This window comes from Vulpes lagopus, chromosome 2 (genome assembly GCF_018345385.1).
Source record: "Vulpes lagopus strain Blue_001 chromosome 2, ASM1834538v1, whole genome shotgun sequence".
Classification (NCBI taxonomy): domain Eukaryota; kingdom Metazoa; phylum Chordata; class Mammalia; order Carnivora; family Canidae; genus Vulpes; species Vulpes lagopus.
This window is the reverse complement of record NC_054825.1, coordinates 42,341,740-42,348,131: the sequence shown is the minus strand read 5'-3', so window position 1 is coordinate 42,348,131 and position 6,392 is coordinate 42,341,740.

Below are 6,392 nucleotides of genomic sequence, written 5' to 3'. Positions count from 1 at the left end.
ATCCGCAGAATTGATCTCGACTCAAGGTCTAGGGTCAATCCTAACATCAGGAGGGACTCTAAGGAGTAATTCTTACTGAATTTTGATATAATTTCACACCTAAGAAAAGTTTCAAGAATATAGCTTCGATTCAGATTCATCAACGGTCTACATTGTGCCCCATGTGCATCATCTCTCTCCCCCCTCCCTCCCCACACGTGCACACGCAGGTTATTTTTCTTCTGAACCGTTTGAAAGTAAGTTGCAGACATCGTGCTCCTTTCTCTTCTAAATACTTCACTGCGTATTTCCTTAGAACAAAGACGTTCTCATTAAAACCATGGCTCAGCTGTCAAAAGTAAGATTTATCATTGATGAAATAGTAGCGACTAATTAGAGTACATTTCCAAGTGTCCATTAATGTCCTTTATACGTATTTTTCCTTTCTTCAGGATCCAATCCAGGATCACGTGTCGTATCTTTCTGTCATACTTTAATGTCTTTTAAACCAGAACTGTTCCTTGACCCTTTTTATCTTTCTTGACGTGTCAAGACTGTAAGACAAGCATTTTGTAGAACATCCCTCCCTTTCTCTGTGTCTGTCTGAGGTTCCTCTGAAATTAGATTCAGACTATTTTTGCCGAGAATACCATAGAAACGATGGTGTGTCCTTCTCAATGACTATATCAGAAGACAAACAATGCTAGTTGGTCCCAGTGTTGGTGATGTTAATTTTAATCACTTCGTTAAGGTGGTGTTCACCAGGTTTCTCAGTTATAAAGTCAATATTTTTCTCTTTGTAACAAAAAAACAAAAAGCAATTTGTGGCGAGATACTTTGAAACTGTAAATATTAGGGAGGTGGGCAGGGGATGGGGTGACTGGGTGACAGGCACTGAGGGGGGCACTTGACGGGATGAGCACTGGGTGATATGCTATATGTTGGCAAATCGAACTCCAATAAAAAATATACAAAAATTTAAAAAAATAAAGCATTTCAGAAGCAAAAAAAGAAAAAAAAAAAGAACCTATACTAAAATGTTCAGTAAAAGAAAAACAAAAAAAAAAGAAACTGTAAATATGAGGCAGCCTGGGTGGCTCAGCGGTTTAGCCCGGGGTGTGATCCTGGAGTCCCGGGATTGAGTCCCACATCGGGCTCCCTGCATGGAGCCTTCTTCTCCCTCTGCCCGTGTCTCTGCCTCTCTCTGTGCGTCTCTCATGAATAAATAAATAAAATCTTTAAAAAAAAAAATGAGTGAGAGAGAGCGTGAGCTGGGGAGGTGTGGAGGAGAGGGAGGGACAGTCTCAAGCAGACTCCTGCTGGAGCCGGATGCAGGATTCAATCTCAGGACTCTGATATCATGACCTGACCTGAAACCAAGAGTCAGACCCTTAACTGACTGTGCCACTCAGGTGTCCCAATTGATGATCTTCTGACTCGTTCATTTGTTCTGTATTTATCATTGGCTTTCTACCATATAGAGGCAGGTTCCCTCTTCCTCTCACTTATTCTTTAATTCATTGTCTTATATGACCATGGACTCAGATTTTTATTTTATTCAAAAGGTTATAATCTATTACTATGATTCATTGTGATGTTTAAACTGTACCATGTTTGGCCAGTAGGAACCCTACAAGCTGATATGAGTATCTTTTTGACATGTCCCCGTTATTCTTTTGAGGAATTTCAAGAATTCTAGTTGAGTTATTTAGTTGACCCAACTGGCCTCTGGTCTGCTCTGACTTCCCGACTAAGTCTCAGGAACAAAATGCAAATGAGATCTAAGTAGCAGTGGGACTTTCCTCACCATCTGCACATGGCATTTTTATTGTAAAAGCGTGTGAGACTGTATTATATACTTTGCCTTATTTTCACATTATTAGATGCTACTAGTTAGTGGCCGCATAACCTGTCCCACTCTCTTTCGATATAAATTCACACTAAGGCTTCTACCAATCTGGGTGACTGAAGTCCTGCCCCAAACACATGGAAATCCTGGGTAAGATACAGTCTAAAACATTTAAGAATACAGATCAGAGTACAAGAGCAAGAAAGAGAAATCGCCAGGTGCTAGAAACAAAGAAGGAATACGAACAAAGGAGGAATCTGGCCGGGCCACGAAGGGAGATCTCTTTGAGATGGAGACTAGAAAAACACCACTCACTGAACTAAAGTGGAGCAAAAAGCACAGTGTATGACCATCATAGGTACATAAGAACTGGTTTCCACGGGCACCTGGGTGGCCCAGTCGGTGGCAAAGCGTCTGCGTTTGGCTCAGGGTGTGATCCCTGGGTTGTGGGGAGTCTGCTTCTCCCTCTTCCCAGCTTGTGGTCTCTCTCAAATAAATAAATACAATCTTAAAAAAAAAAAAGAAAAGAAATTGAGATCCAAAGCTGCACCTCTGCAGATATTTGCGAGGTCCAAACTCACTCTATTGTGAAGTATGGAAACTTCAGGCTAAGAAATTTAACACAGAAACCTGTCCAGAACAGATGAAACCACAGAGTTTAACACAGGACGCTTCCCCAGTGTTGGATGTACCAGAGTCCCATGAAAATACCTCTCCCTGGATGTGCCTTCAGCCAGAATTTGCAAACCACAATGAGGGAGAGTCACTGCACTGGCCAACGGGAACCTAACTAGAACTACTAATCATCTCAAAGATACTTTAACATAAATATTTTTAAATATCCAAAGAGCTAAGAATATGGAGATCACAGGCAAGAACAGGCTAAGAGACATAAAGAATAAAAACAAAACCGACAGCCATTGAAACCGAGTATTATCACATCAGCTCTTGTCTTAGTAAATTCATCCAGTGGGTACCTACTGCAAGCTGCCCACATACTGGGCACGCACTGGCAAAGAAGACACAGCTACAGCCTTGGGAAGCCCAGATTCCATTTTTTAAATGTAAGATAAAACAGTGGTTTCTAAATAAACTGTTATGCTTTTTCTTTTTGCCACACGGAAAATTTTATAAATATTTATCACGCTTTACATTTAGCAGGATAGTAGCATCAATACAAACTATCCTCATCTCTTTCCTTCTCTAAGCACCTAGTAGTTGTTTTGCTTTGGTTGGTTGGTTGGGGTGAGGTGCTGCAATCTGTAAGGTGGAGGGGCTGAAGGAGGCCGAGGGGGGCTACACTGCTCTGTACCTGGCTGTGAGGTCACCCTCAGCTCTGTCTGGGCTCAGCCCCACCTCCCGTTCCTGATGGCCAACGGGCAGGCCACAGTGAAGTTTATCACCTTGGACATTAGCTTACTCCTAGAAAATCAATCACGACATGATGCCACTATTGTAGACAGAACAATAAAACATCAACGTCCAACAGCTGGCACAAAAAGGACTTTTGGGGGCACCTGGGGGCTCAGCGGTTGAGCATCTGCCTTTGGCTCCGGTTGTGACCCCCGGGGTTCTGGGATCGAGTCCTGCGTTGGACTCCTGCAGGGAGCCTGTTTCTCCCTCTGCCTGTGTCTCTGCCTCTCTCTGTGTCTCTCATGAATAATTTTTTTCTAAAAACATTTTATTTATTTGAGAGAGAAAGATATTGAGAGAACACGAGTGGGGTGGAGGGGTATGGGGAGAGGGAGATGTGGGACTCTCACATCAGGAAATGTGCCCTTGTTTAACCATTTAAAAATAGTTTTATGGGATCCCTGGGTGGCGCAGCGGTTTGGCGCCTGCCTTTGGCCCAGGGCGCGATCCTGGAGACCCGGGATCGAATCCCACGTCGGGCTCCCGGTGAATGGAGCCTGCTTCTCCCTCTGCCTATGTCTCTGCCTCTCTCTCTCTCTCTGTATGACTATCATAAATAAATAATAAAAAAAATTAAAAAAAATAAAACAAAAATAGTTTTATAAACTCAGATGGTTTCCTTTCTAAACCCCATGAACTGTCTGTCTTTGGTTAATTTGAAATGAAGATATGGTAAACTTTAGGTATTTGGGGGTTTTTGTGTGTGTGTGTGTGTGTGTGTTTGTATTGAGTCTTTTCTTCCAAGTAAAATTGAGATACTTTATATTTTGGTAGCTTCTCTACCAAAGTATTTTAGAGTAGTTGAGATACTCAACTGATACTAGTCGTAAAAGCAATTTATAGCCAACAGGAAACCTACCAGGTATTTATTCCACAAAACTCAATGTTGAAATGGAGCAAATTAGTCGTTATACTTCTATAAAAAATTTGACTCCAGGGGCTGCTGAGTGGCTCAGATGGTTGAGTGTCCAACTCTTTTTTTTTTTTTAAGATTATTCATTTTCATTAATTCATTCATGCATGCATTCATTCATGAGAGACACACAGAGAGATGCAGACTCCCCATAGGGAGCCCAGTGCTGGACTCCATCCTTGGGACTGCTGAGCCACTCAGGCAGCCAGTGTCCGACTCTTGATTTCAGCTCAGGACATGATCTCAGGGGCGAGAGATTGAGCCCCACGTCAGGCCCCATCGGTGTGGAGCCTGTTTGTGATTCTCTCTCTCCCTCTCCCTCTGTCCCTCACCCCTACTCTCTATCTCAAAACAAAAATTTGACTCTGATTGTCTTTACTAGACCATTTTTCGAAATGGAAAAGACTTCATAGTTTAAGTAGAAATTTCTCACTTAAAATATCGTTACACAAATACCTTTAGAGAAACAACACAGATTTATTCTTATATTTAAACCTGCAAAGGAATCTCAAAGGGCTACATACTGTATGATTCTAACTACATGACATTTTTGAAAAGACAGAACTGGAGACAGTAAATTCAGTGGTTGCTAAGGGCTGGGTGGGGAGGGTAAATAGGCAGAGAGGATACTTTAAAAAAAATTATTTATTCATGAGAGACACAGAGAGAGAGAGGCAGGCAGAGGGAGAAGCAGGCTCCATGCAGGGAGCCCGATGCGGACTCGATCCTGGGTCTCCAGGATCACACCCTGGGCTGAAGGTGGTGCTAAACCGCTGAGCCACCTGGGCTGCCCAGAGAGGATTCTTTTTTTAAAAAAATATTTTATTTATTCATGAGAGACAGAGGTAGAGAGAGAGAGAGAGAGAGAGGCAGACACAGGCAGAGGGAGAAGCAGGTCCCACGCAGGGAGTCTGATGTGGAACTCGATCCTGGGACCCCAGCATCACGCCCTGGGCCCAAGGCAGGTGCCCAACTGCTGAGGCACCCGGGGATCCCCAGAGAGGATTCTTTTTTTTTTTTTTAATTTTTTATTTATTTATGATAGTCACAGAGAGAGAGAGAGGCAGAGACACAGGCGGAGGGAGAAGCAGGCTCCATGCACCGGGAGCCTGATGTGGGATTCGATCCCGGGTCTCCAGGATCGCGCCCTGGGCCAAAGGCAGGCGCCAAACCGCTGCGCCACCCAGGGATCCCCCCAGAGAGGATTCTTAAGGCAATGGAACTACTCTGTATACTATAATGGTGGATACATGTCATTATATATTTGTCCAAACTCACAGAATGGGCAACACCAAGAGTAAATCCTAATGTAAACTATGGTCTTCGGGTAACAATATGTCAACGTAGGTTCCTTGATTGTAACAAATACCCATTCTGGTGCAGGATTTGGGGAACACGAAGGCTGTGCATATGTGGTGAGCAGAAATTTTGCATAGAAAATCGCTGTACCTTGGGGATCCCTGGTGGTTCAGTGGTTTGGCCTCTGCCTTCAGCCCAGGGCGTGACCCTGGAGTCTCAGGATTGAGTCCCACATCGGGCTCCCTGCGTGGAGCCTGCTTCTCCCTCTGCCTGTCACTGCCTCTCTCTCTCTGTGTGTCTCTCATGAATAAATAAATAAAATCTTTAAAAAAATAAATTAAATTAAAAAAAAAAAAAAGAAAATCATTGTACTGTTTGCTCAATTTTGCTGTGGACCTGTATGTGCTCTAAAAAATAAAGCCTATCTTAAAAAAACAAAAACAAAAACAAAAACAAAACAAAAAAACTGCAGTAGAAAGAAGGAAGGCAAATACGGCATCATGGCTTTTACCCTGAATGTCTTGGCTTCCTTTAAATTCATTTCACAAACTAGACAAGTCATTTTCTGTCCTCCAAATTTGTCCAATCAGAACCCCATATACATTGATTTGTACAAATCCTGTCTGCTTTTCCACTGTGAAGTAGTACCTGCAGTCCAACAATGGAAGTGATTAAGTGCTTTAGCTAGGACCAGCCAACAATTTAGAAAGGCACATTCTATTTTTACTCTCATGCTATAAGGACTAATTCAAATTTTCCTAATTCTATCAAAATAAAAAAGCTTTATTTTTAAGGTTTACTAATATTAAAATGCAAAAAAAATAAATTTTTTTTTAAAAATAAATTTTTCTAGTTTGACTTAGCAGAAGATACAGAAACTCTTTTTAAGGAGATGGTTTTTTTTTTCTCTGTATGCTTATAAAAGCCAATTGTTTAATA